This window comes from Mustela lutreola, chromosome 1, assembly GCF_030435805.1.
Source record: "Mustela lutreola isolate mMusLut2 chromosome 1, mMusLut2.pri, whole genome shotgun sequence".
In the NCBI taxonomy this organism is placed as follows: domain Eukaryota; kingdom Metazoa; phylum Chordata; class Mammalia; order Carnivora; family Mustelidae; genus Mustela; species Mustela lutreola.
In genome coordinates this window covers 65,295,441-65,311,458 of record NC_081290.1, presented here as the reverse complement: position 1 = coordinate 65,311,458, position 16,018 = coordinate 65,295,441, and the positions used below count along the sequence as shown (strand labels likewise).

Here is a 16,018-nt window from a genome sequence, read left to right as displayed (position 1 = left end):
CAGTCTTCACTTCATCAATTCACGAGCCAATGGAGCTTTTCTAAAAACCAATTTCTTAATTATGAACTCAGACCATTCATTTGTCAAATTACTGAACAGAAACAGAAACATCAAATAATTCCCATTCCTCGTCCCTCGATAAACACCTCACCAGTCAAACACGGACTTCTGCTGGATTCCCCTTAGAACAGGAAACACAGGGCAGCAATTGCAGGAAACACAGGGCAGCAACTGCAATGTCTAAACACACAGGCGAATTCTGAGGCCTCGGATGACCGAGGAGCGAGAAGCACACCGTCCGATCTGGGGACCACTTAGCTGAGCACTTGAAATGCACCAGCCTGGACGAGGACCAGCCATGTTAATTTAACTCAATTGTAATTAAATTAGTTTTAATTTTGAAAATGATTTCTGTTTTCTTATTGGGAAACTGAAGTATCTGCGGGACAACTCGGGCACGTGGGTCCGCTTCTCCGACTGTAAATTTCGTAGCTCAAAATATCGGCCAAGTGCCCCCAAAGACATTTTAGTGGCTAAAGAAACTGAGATGTGCTTCAAGACCAAGAGAGAAACTGGATTTCAAAGACTTAGTATGAAAATAGAGTGGAAAGGATCTCATTGATAATGTCAGTTACTTGTCCACACTGAAGGGGTTCAGAGCACGTCTCCCTTCCACGGGCCATGTTAGCACGTGGACTATTTTCCACCGAAGGCAATCGAGACCCTGTGGGCTCCAGGGAAGATTTTGGCCCCTCCCTTAACACCTGGAAGAATCTAAATGGAGGATCTTCCCCAGGATGAGAGTTAGTACAGAGATAAATTTATCTGAAGGACCTATCCATGGGACAGGGAGACATGACATCACCAGACACCTGCTCCTGACTGCCCTATGAATGCCCTCCTCCCCTTTGAAGCCCCAGGCTCCCACCCCACTCCCTAGCTCAGGATGGTACTGATACCGTGTTGTTCCTTTCCGACTCGGACCCTCTCATGTTCGGGGGAGGTTTCCAAATGTATGAAATTCAGTTTGATTTTCTTCTGTTAATCTGTCACATGTCTATTTCTTTTTGTTGTTGTTGTTTATGTTGTTTTGAAGCATGGAGCCTGGTACAGAGCTTGAACTCACAACCCTGAGATCAAGAGTCAGATGTTCAAACAACTGAGCTAGCCAGGCGCCCCCCCTTAATCTGTCTCATGTCAATTTGATTCTTAGACCAGCCAGAAGAACATTTGAGGGGAGGAGTTATATTTTTCCTCCCCTACAGTTCTGGTGAGTCCCGTCTGCTGACTACAGATCACCCCATGGCGGCTGCAGCAGAGATACATTCAATACTCTGACAGCTGGCAAAAGGTCAGAATTCCCACAGCAGATCCTGGGTCTGTACCTGCAGAGTCCAAAGGAAGCAGAGCAGTGAGGGTCCTTTTGACCTTTTTCTAAAATTTAGAGAAGCAGAAGATATTGGGGGAGCTAGCTCCTTGGGCTTGGTGACTCTAATATTTGGCAAGAGCACTCCATGTTTTTATCCACCCTTTTCCTCCCAGAAATGGACGTTAGTTCTGTCTGCTGTGTTGTTCTATGGCCCGAGCGCTTGGCATTCTGGCCAGTGAGCATGCCCTCTCTGGTCTGCCAGTCAGAGGATGGGTGTCTTTGCTCATCTGCTGGGCACCCCCAAAGGCTGTGTATCTGACAATCTTTGTCTGTGTCAGGATCAGAGATCCCAGTTCATGAGAAGCTGTTGCTATCTTGACCTTCATTGTTACTGTTAGAAAATTCCCATTCCAGGAGCACCTGCCCAGTGTCACAAATCAGCGGGCCTCAGACTGGAGACATCCCATTTTCATGGGAGACTGGAGACCCACGACCACTGGTAGGACAAAGGCCTTTGCTTTCTGAGACTGGCTTTGAGAAGAAACTTCTGTGCTCACAGGGGTACATCATCTGTACCCACCCCAAGGATGCCACCTGCATCCAAGAAAGATTTCTCTTAAGCCTGGAAAATTACCTGAAAAGGCTTATTAGTCTGAATCACTATTGACAGATCCTATTTATTGATGGCCAAATGACTGATTCTCTGAATTGGCTGTATTTGAGCAAAGAAAAAAATTTTTTTAAATCTCTCATCCTAAACAATTTATTGGCACCTTCAGAGAGACCGAATTAAAAAGAGGACACAAGGAAATACAGTGATTCCTCTTAGGGACTCCCTTAGCAGGAAGAAAGAAGAGAAATCAGACTTGAACAAAAAGTAAATTCAACAGAAATTCCCCTTCTCAAAATCTCTTCCCATCTGTCTATTTCAGCTTACATTTTTTTTCTTATGAGATTTACAGAGTGTCCCACAGCCCCATCTCCAGGCCTGGTATCCATGGGTTACTCATGTACAAGCTGAAAGCCAGAAGGAGAGCTTACTGGAGGCAGTGGGATGGGCAGCAGGGCCCGCCCTGTAAATCAGGCTCCACCAGCTTCTGTTCTTCCTGTGCAAGTCCTTCGTGGATATAGCCTAGAACCCCACCAGAAGAAAAAATGTCCCCTGGACAGCAGCAGATCTTTTCCAGGAGATTCTAGCAAATTTGGAGAAGAATTAGAAAGACTGGTAGCAATTGCTTTACTAGGTATCTACCCAAAGGAAACAAACATGGTGATTCAAAAGGGCACCCATGTTTATAACAGCAATGTCCCCAAGAGCCAAACTATGGAAAGAGCCCAGATGACCACTGATAGATGAATGGATAAAGAAGATAAATCATCACACACACACACACACACACACACACACACACACGAATATTGCTCAGTCATCAAAAAATGAAATCTTGCCATTTGCAATGACGTGGATGGAACTAGAGGGTATTATGCTAAGTGAAATAAGTCAATCAGAGAAAGACAAATACTGTAAGACTTCACTCATATGTGGAAGTTAAGAAACAGAGGATCATAGGGGAAGGGACAGAGGAATAAAAGAAGGGACAGAAGAATAAAATAAAACAAAATCAGAGAGGGAGACAAACCACAGGAGACTCTTAACTCTAGGGAACCAACTGAGGGTTGCTGGAGGGGAGGGGGGGGATGGGGTAACTGGGTGACGGGCATTAGGGAGGGCACATGATGGAATGAGCACTGGGTGTTCCATGCAACTGATGAATCCCTGATCTCTACCTCTGAAACTAAAAGAAAAGAAAAGAAAGACTGATAGCCCCTCATGAATCCCCCTCATTGTCCCAAGAGGAAACACGTGACCAGAATTTCTTCTAGGCTCTCTAACACACGACCAGGTGTTGCTCAGAAACTCACAGAAGAGGAAAATAAAATTTCAGAATGCCCCCTCCTTTCCAAATCCAGACCCATTGGTTACGGATCCTTTCTCTCCCAGGGACAACTTTGACCCTGTGGATGGTCTCACTTCGCCTCCTGAGAGAACCTAGCTTGGGCTGTGTCTGCCTTGGACAGGTAGGTTGCTGGCTCTTCCTTTGGGATACTTGGGAGTGATTCTGGATCTTGGGAAGATGGTATCATTTGCACCCTCTTTGGGGACCCCTCTTAAACCCCAAGAGGAGGGGGAGATTATTCGACACTGCCGGAATATTTACTGAGTATCTATAAACTGGCAAGATATTTAGAATATATACATATATATTAGAATATTATATATATATATATATATATATATATATATATATATATGAAAAGGGCAGAATTTGATCTTTATCTACAGGACACCACAAGATAAGAGATTCCACACATAAATAAGAAACCCACTGAAAGGAGGAACTTCATACCGTTTATACGATTTGGAACAGGTCAAGTAGAATTTCCTTGTAAAAAATGCTACAGTAAGGGCTGCCTGGGTGGCAGGGTCCTGGGATCGAGCCCCGCATCAGGCTCTCTGCTCAGCGGGGAGCCTGCTTCCCCCTCTCTCTCTGCCTGCCTCTCTGCCTCTTTGTGATCTCTTTCTCTCTCTGTCAAATAAATAAACAAAATCTTTTTAAAAATGCTACAATAACAAAACACATTTAAAAAGAGTTCTTATTAGAGGAACAGGAAGAGAAACTTCTGCCAAACAGAGTACACAACAAACAACTTTCTGCCACAGCTGTACAGTCTAAAACTTAAAGATCCCAGGAGGGTGACCCTGAACTTGGGATGAATACCCTTCAGAGGTAGTTTCTGGCACAATTTTCTGAACTTCCTCTTCCTCTACAGAGAAATCTTTCTCAATCAAGTTTAAGGAAGCTTTGTACACAGACTTGTTTTCATGGGTTTTTTTTTTTTTTTAAGATTTTATTTATTTATTTGGCAGACAGAGAGAGAGAGGAGGAAGCAGGTTCCCTGCTGAGCAGAGAGCCCGATTGATTGTGGGGCTCAATCCCAGGACCCTGGGATCATGACCTGAGCCAAAGGCAGAGGCTTTAACCCCTAGCCACCCGGGCGCCCCCATTTTCATGGTTTTGTGGAGCTTCCATTTTGTCCAAACCTCCACATTCTTCCATCATTATACTAAATTTCTCAGTCTCACCTAGCTTCTCAGCAGCTGGAAAGATGTTTGAAATGGCCTCCAAGGGGCTTATCAATGGTTCTATTATGCCATGATGAACGAGGTATACAATATGTTCAGTTGTCCCGCCACTTGCGTAGGTGGTCACAGCCCAGACAGCTTCCTTTTGTGTCTTAAAATCAGCCTTAGAGGGAACACCACTGAGGAATGGGACTAATCCACGATTCACTACTTGTGGCATCTGGTCCTGGCGACCAGCTGTGATGTTTGACATTGTCCCCATAACTTCCTTCTGAATATTAGTTTTGGGGTTCATTAGCAGGCTGGGGAAGACAGCAAGTGCTCCTGCATCTATGATCCCCTGAGTCTGTTTGTCTGTCCCAGGGACAATATTTCCTATGGCTCTTAGCTCGGGAGTCACAATGGACAATTCAGTAGCTCCTAGAAGCTTCCCAAGTTGGAGCACAACTCCTGTTTTCACAACCATTTCAGTCTGTTCATTTGGACCATCAGGAAGGTACGAAATGGCCCAGCAGGTATCTGCCAAGACTTCTAGATCATCGTGATGCAGGGGACGAACTAAGGTAGGAAGAATCAGCTCAAGAGCATCTCACCGGGGTGTGGGATTCTTGCTCCAACAAAGGTTTGAAAGTGTCCAAGTAAGGTCACATAAGTAGCCACATGCTAAATAAAGATGATACACCAGGAACTGCAAGGAGATAACCAAGTCTTGAAAAGCTGAGCCACCCCCCCCCCCCGCAATGTTTCCTAGAGCCCACACAGCTCGTTCAAGGACATGGGCGAGGGAAGATGCCAACGGAGAAATGCATGCTGGGACAGCACCTCCATCTACCGCAGCCTTGGTCAGTTCTGATGTCCCAGAAGCAACGGGAGTGAGCATCGAGCAGATTCAAACTGAATCGGGCTTCCATCAGTTCTGCCCAAGAAGGACACACATTTTGGAATCAAACCAGTCCAGATTATGGCATCTATAGGGGGCTGTTCTTCCCTAGAGAGCAGTTTCCTGGCGGCTTGAGTAGCCTGGAGCTGGCTTTCCAAGGTGTTGCATCAACAGACCAGTTTACGGTGCCCGGGTTGTTGGAAGTTTTCCTGCCGTGCAGAGGTAGCGTTATCAGGGAATCAGCTTTCGTTTCTCCTTTTCAGCATCTGGTCAACCTTCTTAGCTTTCGTCAGCTCCACATTAACTTCCATTCAACACTGCCTCATTTCCATACTGTCTTTCCCCTTGTACTTGAATCTGTTAAGGCGGGCAGCTGGTGAATTAGCATTCTTGTTGGTGGACACAGTTATGAGACAAAGGGAGAAAGCTACACGGCCCGCTCAGTTTTCCATGGGGGACGGACCAGGGTGCACAGGCTGCGGGTCAGCTGTCCTCAAAATGTCCACCACGTGTCCATCACGGATCACCCCACAGACGGTCTCTAGAATACTTTTATTTTTAAGTGGTCCTGTAGTTAAAAGTTAGCCATACTGGGAGCTGATATTCAGAATGTGATTGGAATTTCTTAAGGCCTTCACCCCTGAGTTAAAATTAGAGCTACATTCCCAAAGGAAAAGAAGCAAATTGAAGATAATTAGGTGAGGAGATCAACCTATGATGCCATTTAGGGGATGTAACCAAAGAGATTTCTTAAGGGATTGCAGGCAACTGTCCTTACCTTACAAATCTTTGCAAAACTAGAAATCCAGCCTCAGAAATAATCCAGAGTTGTTTAACGTGTCCTTTTTACCAATCCTAAAACCCTTCCTATTTATCAAAACTCTTTTAAGTATTGTCCTTAGGAATCCCAAGTCCTTCTTAGAGAAACTTAGTGCCTTTGTGATAGAGATTTTCTACCCATGTCTCCTCTAGGACCCAAGAGCCATTCTTTGAAACACACACGTTAGGGAGAGATTTCTTACCAGAAGAGAGAGACAGACAGACAGACAGAGGGAAAGAGGATGTCTTTGGAGAAGGGGCAAATGAACACATACATTAGAAAGCGTAAGACCTCTGTCTGCCCTGTTCATGTGTGTCCATGCCTGTGTGTCGTGGGTGTGTGCTAATTCTCCTACGTCTGGATGACATTGCCAAAATTCATTTGTAAAATAACTTCACAGAGCTGTCTCGAGACACGAGCTTACAGGCTTGGCTGTTTCAAAACTCTCAGAAATTATCAAAACAAACCCAAGGGTTCTTCAAGTTCACGTGCTCCAGGATTGGTCTCTCACATGTGAAAGGTGGTTGAAGCATGCTGGTATAATGATATCGGCATGGGTTTAGAGTCCTTAGCATTAAATATAATCCTTTTATGCTACTTACCTTCACTGAAAGTAAAATCAGCTCCCGTCACCTCCATTAGAGGGCTTGTCAGCAGGAAAGACAACATAAGTATCGCAGTTTAGCTGTTTCATGCTTTGTAAGGGTTTCGGGACAGATCAAAACACAATTGTTAAGAACAAGTAAGATGAACAGACACACCTTTCTAAGCCAGTCTCCCCAAATCTTTTTGGTAATAACCTGAAATTTCAAACTTTGCTATTGAGTGTTGAGTGACGTTAAATTCATTGAAGACCCAGATTGATTCCAAATAAGAGAATAAAGAAACATTAATTGCTGACGAAGAACGTAAACTACCAGAAACAAGAAAGGAAACATCTCCGTGGGCAGAGAGACTGAGATGTGGGCTTCCGGCAAGACACGGGATGAGGAATGGAAACGAATTTTTTTGTGTGTGGTTGAGGGAGAAGAAAGTAGTTTGGTCCTAAAGTTGAGTCTGGTGATTTAAAAGGGAAAACACAGAGCGGAGTCTGAATGTTAAAAAAGGAAGTCGTAGAAGGCTTGTGGGAAAGGACTCCTCGGAAGGGGATTTGACGCATGGGCAGGACTGGCTAAGACTGGAATGGAAAGTCAGCAAGCTTTAACGCCAAAAGTGCACTTGGTGCAAGATCAAAGTCTGGTTTTGTCTCTAGAGGCCATTCAGTGTTCCGTCTGAAGATTCCTTATGGAAAGTTCCAGCCAAGCAGATTTAAAAGCAGTCCACGTGGCCCAAGACCATTCTCGGGCCACTTCTGCACGTTGTCAGGCCAAGTTTGCCCGAAACCAGACTCATTTTGCAAACAAATGAGTCTTCATTTGGCTATCTTTGGTGGAAAGGAGGGTGGTTTTATTTTATTTTATTTTATTTTAAAGATTTTATTTATTTATTTGACAGAGATCACAAGCAGGCAGAGAGGCAGGCAGAGAGAGAGGAGGAAGCAGGCTCCCTACCGAGCAGAGAGCCCGATGTGGGGCTTGATCCCAGGACCTTGAGATCATGACCTGAGCCGAAGGCAGAAGCTTAACCCACTGAGCCATCCAGGCGCCCCAGGAGGGTGGTTTTACAGAGAAAAATTATGTCTCCCCGACATAACCTGTAGGGTAGTAGATGATTCTAGATCTGACAAATGATCTTTCAGGTGTTGCTATTTGCTCCTAAACTGGATGAGATCCTGAATTCTTCCGATGACCTCAAATATCTGCTTATGACTCTCCAAACCAACATTTCCGATCCTCTCCCATCCTTTTGACTTGGAGTCCCCAAGAACAAGAGCTGTCCCTTCCCCACGAAGCCCTGCACACCAGGCAGCCTGATGCAAGCTTGAGAGGAATCATTGCAACAGCCCTGTTCAGACAGACCCCCTGCCTGCGGCTGCGGGGGCCACACGGAGGGACCTCCAGCAATCAGCAAACGGCAAACCATGATGCTGTACCAGACTGCCGACGCCTGCCATCTCTCCGCGTGCGGGTGCTTTGAGCCTGACACCTAGGAATCCCACCGATGGCACTCAGACATGGGGCTTGGAACTTGCTCTGCTAACCAGGGTGTGTCTAGTTTCCATAGAAATACCTCTTTTTTTAAAAAGATTTATTTATTTATTTATTTGACAGGCAGAGATCACAAGTAGGCAGAGAGGCAGGCAGAGAGACAAGAGAAAGCAGGTTCCCTGCTGAGCAGAGAGTCTGATGTGGGGCTCCATCCCAGGACCCTGATATCATGACCTAAGCCGAAGGCAGAGGCTTTAACCCACTGAGCCACCCCAGCGCCCCGGAAAGACCTCTTATTAATTACCCGGTTGCTTGCACGATCAAGGCCTAACTTTGGGAGCTCACCCACAATACCATTTCGTGAAACCGGTCACATCAGCTTAACTGGCCTGACCCATTCTCAGGACCAAGGCTCTTAACAGGATAGGGAGCAATCCACCCACTCAGCTTTGGGAGCATGCAACCTCTTTCACATCTCAAAAGCTCAGCAGAAGGGCTTCAGAGCAGGTCTCCCCACCACGTACCACATTAGCGTGTTGACTATTTTCAGCCAAAGGCAATCCAGACCCTGAGGGCTCCAGGGAAGCTTTTGGCCCCTCCCTTAACTGCCCTCCTCCCCTTTGAAGCCCCAGGCCCCCACCCCATCCCCTAGCTCAGGATGGGACCCACACCGTATTGTTCCTTTCCAACTTTGATCCTCTCATGTATGGGGGTGGGGGGACTCCCAAATGTAAAAATTAAATTTGATTTTCTTCTGTTAATCTGTCTCACATCAATTTAAATCTTAGACCAGTCAGAAAAATCTATAGAGGAAAATTTCTCCTCCCCTACAACATATTAATGCATTAAGTAAAATATACTATTGAAAGCAATTGCATTGTTTCTCCTTAATTTTTTTGAGCATGGCTTTTAGAAACTGTGGAATTATGTGTGTGCTCACATGGTATTTCTATGCACTGAGCCAGCTTAGAACTTAGGGGGAAAGCTGCATGAGATCTCCTCACGGACTCTTCATTTCACAAGAGGGTGACTGTGGCGGACTCCAGGGACCAGGGCCCTCCCCTGCGGCCGCCCTCCTCCGTGGCCGCCCCCTGCTATGGCATCCTGCCTCCAGCCCCCGGACCTTTACTGTGTGACATCACACGTGGGAACCCTCATCTGTCTCACTGTCACCTTCCCTTGAAGCTCCGACCACACAGCACCCACAGCTTCTGGAGTGTCCAAGGCAGTAGGCCCAGGAGGAGAAGAGCCGTCTACAGGCAGGTCAGTCGGTGGCAGTTCCTCCCCCGGGCAAGGAGATGATGGTATGGTGAGAGGAGCCCGAGGACGAGAAAGCCTTGGAGGACCGTTGTACTCGCTCACGGCATGGCTGAGGACAGCCCATGGCGCGCTGCTCCTCTCACAGCAACGTGGCCGTCTCCACGGACTCAGTCAAGGAAGCTACAAGGTATGCGGTTGACACTGACCTTTAAAAGTTCTGCCCTGGGAGAGAAGGACCACTCTGCTTCCTTTGCAAATGGCCAGCTTCCCTCCCTGCCTCCTGCTCCCCTTCTTCCCCTCCCCCCCTCCCCCTTTCCTATAACAAGAACAGCCCCATCACCCCCCGCCCCACTCTGATGTTCTGTGTGACATGCGTGTGTCTGAAATCGGGGGAACTGTGAGAGGAATAACTGTGGGGTACAGGGAGCCAAATTTCATCTCGCTCTTAAAGACCTCACTGTCCTCTAAGTGAAGACATGCACTTGGCTCATGCTGTCCCAGCCCACCTCTGCAGACAGTAAGGCAGGTCATCAAGATCACCACGGGGAGAAGGGGTGATCTGCACAGGGGTGTCCTGTCACCGAGGCAGAACATGGGACAGAGTCTGCCCCTTGGGGCTCGCACACAAGGAAAATGACTTCCAAAAGTGACAGGTGCTTTGAAGAAGAGTCCGCAAGAGAAAAGAGAAGGCCTGGGGGAGAGGAGGAGTGCCAATCTGGACAGCTTGGCCACGGAGGGAGGCCCCGGGGAGTCTCTGGGACTCAGGGCCTTGGGTGGACGGGCTGGGGCAGCACGAGGACGGCTGATGCCTCCCAGGAAAAGCCAGGAGGTTGGTGGGATGTAGTGCACATGCAGAACCCTGCCCTGAGGGTGGGGCCGCTGTTTGCAATTCTCCCTGTGTGTTAGTTACCATAAGGGGCCGTGAGTTACTGTAAGGGGCAGAGAACCTGCAGCCCAGCAGAGGCCAAGGGCTCTGAGCCACAGCTCAGCACATGTGGCTGCCCTGTGTTAGGCTTGCCTCTGTCCTTGTTCCTCGCCGCTGAGCGGGACAGTGACATGCAACACGTAACTAGCGGAATTCAACGCGTGCTTCTATTTGATCTGAAAAACGGGGCACAAAGTGGCTTCACCCACTCAGCTGTGAGACCAACGTGGGCCCCCCAACTGCACCGCAGTCCGGTCTGTTGACATTCACCCACCAGGGGAGTCCCTGGGGGGGCTGCCTTATAAAGACAAAAGCCATCCACCACGAGAGGGGGCGTGGCCATGGAGACCCCCGGGACCCCGCTGCAGGTGCGTCTCCTAAGCAAGGTGCTTTCAAGGGCCATTGAGCTGGAAGATGAATTATGCCTTTTTTCTTTTACCAAAACGCACAAGTTCCAAGTGGAACCCAAGGCAGGCTGTTATCACTCGAACGCTACCCTGCTTATGTTTTCACAGAGAATCAACACATGCAACTGGTCCCCTCTGATCAAGAATTGCTTTAATAATAAGTGAGAAAACCCTTCCTTTCCAATGAGATATCGGTTCTGGAGGGAGTTCTCTGAAAATGGATGTTTGGCAGTCTCGCCAGTGTTAGGAAATGTGCATCGCTTACAAAATCTCTCAAATGTGCAGACCATAAATTCTGGGAAACAAAAACTTCTAGCTTATTTTGAAGTCTTCTAAAGGGGTTCAGTATGTTTTTGGAGCCCATTAAAATTAAAAATATGAAAAACACAACACCTCTCCATGAGTTTGCTGTGCAGGGGGATAGAGAGATGTCCGGCCCCTCTGCTGTGCAGTCTGTGGTCCCCGGGCAGACAGGTGTGGAGCCAGGTAGGTTCCAGGCACTGGCAAGCAATGGACACCAACAGTGAACCAGACCAACGCAGGCCCCGCCCTCGGGGAGCAAACGGGCTGGAGGAGGACACAGAAAAGAGTCTCATCGTCCCATCAAGAGATGAAAGACCGTGTTCACTCATGAAAGAGTATGTAGGGCCCCTAAAGGACTCCAGGCCTGGTTGGACCCAGAGGACTGCCTGGAGGAGGCAGCTGGTTCTGAGAGATCAGGATGCATGGGGAGGAGCTAAGAAAGGAGAGGGACAGGGCTGCTGCCCATCCCTCCTCCCCACTCAGGCCTAGCAGGTCAGGAGCCCCGAGGACAGGGAGCAGGGTGGGGGCAGGACGAGGCTCTGAGGCCGAAGGGCCTGTGGTTGATTTGGGGACGGTGGGGAGCATCACAGCGCTTCAAGCCCCGAGGGACATGGCATCAGATGTGAACACGGGAGATGCCCACTGCCAAGTCCCTCCCGCTGGCACTCGCGCGCTGCCCAGCATCCCCCAGCAGCGAGCGGGCAGGCGGCTCCCGGTGCGTTCTCCCCACGCCCAGTGAATAGGACCAGAAACTGCTTCTCTCTCTGAAGAGCAATTACGTGCGATTTCCATCCCCACGCGGAGGCTGGTGGGTCCCAGGAAGCCAACTAACTGGTCTTGTTAACAGGATACATCTGTCCCTTTCCATTACTGATGATAATCACCATTATTAACACTGAGTAATGTTCGTGATTTAAAGCTGTGAGGCTCGAAGCCGCTTGCCTCAGGGGTCCTTTCCCGCCTCGTGTGTCCTGCTGGCACGGGGCTCCTCCCCTTCCTCACCCTGACCCTCCCTTCCTGGTCCCCATCACCTCCTCCTCCCCTTCCAGATCACATTGGACTCACTGGTGGCCCCCAGTGTCTCCCGCTTCACTGGCCGAGGGGTGAGCCCAGCTGTGCTCAATCAGCAAACACGGGGGTGAGCGGAGGCTCCCGGCACAGGCTTGCCCTGGACCTGCCGCTCGGTTTCCCACTTCTGTGTCTCTGCCTCTTCCAAGCTGGCTGCCGGGGGGGGGGGGGGGGGGGGTGCCTTTCCTTTAGCCCCCGCCTGACCCCTCCTTCCCGGAGGAGCAAGTCTCCTGCTTCATGGTCCAGTTTCAAGGCTTCTCCAGCCAGCAAAGACATCTTGTCTGCCTCTCCTGAAACTGGCGCTGCGTCTGAGCCCTCTCTTTGTGTTTGCAGCCCCCAGCCCAAGGCAAGGAGAGCATCTGCTGAAAAACCGAACAAGCAAATATGTAGAGGCTCTTTGCTGTTCTGTCAGCTTCTAGAACAAACACTGGCATTAAGGGGCGTCTGGGCCTGGGGGTTGCCCTCCGGGATTTGTTAGCTTAGTTTAGTTTTTATTTTTTTAAAGATATCTTTATTTGAGAGAGAGAGAGAGAACACATGTGTGGGGGGTCTGGGAGGGCAGAGGGAGAGAGAGAATCCCAAGCAGACTCACTGCTGAGCACAGAGCTGAACGCAGGGCCCCATCTCCTGACCCTGACATCATGACCTGAGCTGAAATCAAGAGGCAGATGCCCAAAAGACTGAGCCACCCAGGCTCCCAGGGTTTCATTATTTTAATAAATACAGCGTGCTCCAGCCAGGAAGATGGGGCCATTCAATCTGCAAACACAAATTCCCACGGAGAGCAGTGCCCCATGCCCCCCCAGCCTCTGAAATCCCTCTGGGCTGATGCGGGACAGACAAGCGGGTGGCTGGCAGCCAGGGACGCTGTCCCTCCTCCCAGCAGCACAACCACATCACACAGGGAGATAAGCTTGCTGAACTGCTTCCTCCGAATAACACCCGTCAGGAATTTCGTCTCTGGATCACCGAGCCACGCACCGCCAGCCACCCTCCCCGCCCCCGTCCTGCCCATATTTGAATGCTGCATGGAGTGTGGCTTCCTACACCCATGACAATCTCCCTTCTGGAAGAAAGCTGGAGACCCAGAGGTCTGGTGCCAAGGCATGGCAGATGCGGTCTGGCACAGAGGAAAGGGCGAAGTCCATGCCAGGAACCGACACGCCAAGTCGGATGCCTGAGAGCTAAATCCACCCCCTTCATCCCTGGGGGGCCTCCACCTCCCTCTGGATCCTCAGAAAGGGATGGCTAACCCACAGGGCCGAGGGGCGGAGGCTTATGGAAATAAATTCGCTTCCCTCTGAAAACAGAGTCAGACGGAATAGGGCAGCAGCGGGAATAGGGCTGTGGGGCCTCGTCTGGGGACATGGATGGGCCCACGGGCTCTCTGGTGGAGCCGCCTGGGCTGCACAGGAGGGCGGGTGTCAGATGAGGGGACCACGCATGGGCATCAATGTGACAAGCAGGGCCCTCCGGCAGCCTCCAGCAGTGGCTGGTGAAGGCTCAAGTCTCAGAATGCACCTGCTGTGCCCGGAGAGTGTCCAGGGCCCCTGCACATGGTGAGACGCACGTTTGGCACCTGGCCATCCCCGGGCTCTGCTGGCTGCTGCTTCACGGGCCCATAAATTGGGACTCCAGAGCCAACAGGCAGTTTCCCAATCCATTACTCACTGCCATCCCGTCCATGGACATCCCAAGCCCTAAATAATGAATTACCCGCTCTCTCTGGCCGCCTTTATCAATAACACTTTAGACCAGGCAATTAGCATTCCGAGCCAGGGCCAGATTCGGGGTCCTTGCTCTCATGCTCTGAAGCAGCGGGAATAGGGCTGTGGGGCCTCGTCTGTTCCCAGCAGGCCTGGAGACAAAGCACCTTGTCCCCTGCTAACACATCACCCCAGTTGTCTTTAAAGGTCGTATCTGTCAAGCGGGGAACAGAAGGGTCCAACACAGACGCATCCATCCACTGGCTCAGAAAGGGCCACTTACTGGAGCCAAGAGTACTTAAAGGACCCTCTTCCTCCTGTATCCCATACTTGCCCTGCCATATCCCGGGGGGCACAATAGAGCCCTTTGTCTGGTGGGGGCGGGGCTTGAGATAGTTAGAAGGACCTTGAAGAGCCATTAAAATTCCACAAAGGGAGGAGCACCGTGTTGTGTAGGCAAGACACATGCCCCTTACAAATGGCCATTATATCTAGCACACGTGTCCACGCATGATGGATGGAACACTGTGTCTGCATACACGTGCACACATGGGGGATGTCTGCAGGGTGGACAGTATAAAATACGCATACTTTATGAGACAACCAGACCACATGGGTTCTCCAAGCTCTGGCCTCACATTCAGCAGTGGGAGGGGCTCAGCCTGCCAGTCACCTGGGCACCTCTGAGAGCAGAGACACGGGGTGTCCCACCATCCACACCCTGCGGCATCTGTCCTCCACATGGGGGGTGGGCAGCACCTGTACTGTGCCACGCTTGCTGTCACTCCACTTGCCCCCATGGGCACACATGTGAGTCCCTGTGCTGCCGCACGGCTACCCATTTCACAGAGAAGCAAGCTGAGACTCAGAAGGACCTGTGGCCAAGGTCCTACAGTCAGAAAGTGACCAAGCCCAGCCTTAACTGATGACTCTAGCTTGCCCCTTGCCCGCTCCTGGTCCCTTTCAGTGGCCATTCAGTTCCCTCAGTGGCCCCGGTTTTGCTGTCACCCCAGGGCTTGATCTGGAAGCATGACATGAAGAAAGCAGGGGAGTCTGAATGTCATCCCCCAACCTCAAAAGGGAGAGTCACACCAGTTGGAAAGTGGGCAGGTAGAATTCAGGCCAGAAAGCCCCTGGGAGGCCAGTCCCCACATTTCTTTGTCCAGCCACTGTTTCTACCGGAGAATCCCCCAAGGCTGGCCTTCGCCCAGGCTAGCGGTGAGCCCAGCCCCCGGGAGCACACCCTGAAAGGCTGTGCGAAGCTGCACCCTTGCCTGTAACCCCCCCCCAGATGGATGCTTGGGGTCTTGTGCAAAGGAGTCAGCATGGGGCACCGCACTGAACCTGCATATAGCCTGGAACACACGCCTCCTGACCTTTTACCTCTGCATCATCAGTGCCACCTGGCAGGTGTGGGAAAAAGGGGGACAGCATTGTCCTTGAAAATACAGGGAGCTGGGCAGCCTCCTTGGCTCCTCGGCTCACCACAGGGCTACAGATGTAGATGCTGACGAGAGACATAAGACCCCGGCAGGATGGCGGGATGCCACGGTCCCCGCAGATCCAAGAAACAGGTGAGCTCAGAGCCATTCCCTTATGACCCCCAGGGAGCATTCTACAGGTGCTGAGCAAAGGTTTGCAACTCCTGATGTTTGCTCCTTGACCCCTACGGGCACAGATGAGCCACCTTGGCCACTCTGGCCCAGTGCCCCCCTGCCACCTTGTCACAGCAGCAGATGGCTACCATTCAGTGCCACGGTTCCCACACTGTGGGCCAAGGCACCTGAGGGTGCTGTAGCAAGGGATGCAGTGGCCTTTTTTTTTTTTTTTTTTTTGAGAAAAACACAGTGAGGTTCAACATTTTCTGGATTCTGCACCCACTTCCAGTTTCCAAATGAGATCACGCCATATTCCTTTCGATGACACCCTCCCTTTGCCAAGTCGGGTTTCTGGCAGGTGTTGTGACAAGAAGGAAGAGCAGAGGAGGGTGTGGAGGAGGAGAGGAGGGTGCTGATATGTGACGGAGCTGTGACCCCAAGGTTCCAGAA

General features: G+C 50.2%; 1 protein-coding gene and 1 pseudogene across 4 annotated transcripts in view; both read right to left on the bottom strand.

The window, feature by feature from the left end:
• The window catches only part of SORCS2 (sortilin related VPS10 domain containing receptor 2), a 422,409-nt gene that overhangs the window by 121,659 nt on the left and 284,732 nt on the right, over positions 1-16,018 (bottom strand). The gene's annotated exons all lie outside the window — the stretch shown is intronic.
• On the bottom strand, positions 4,101-6,853 carry LOC131818625 (importin subunit alpha-1-like; annotated as a pseudogene).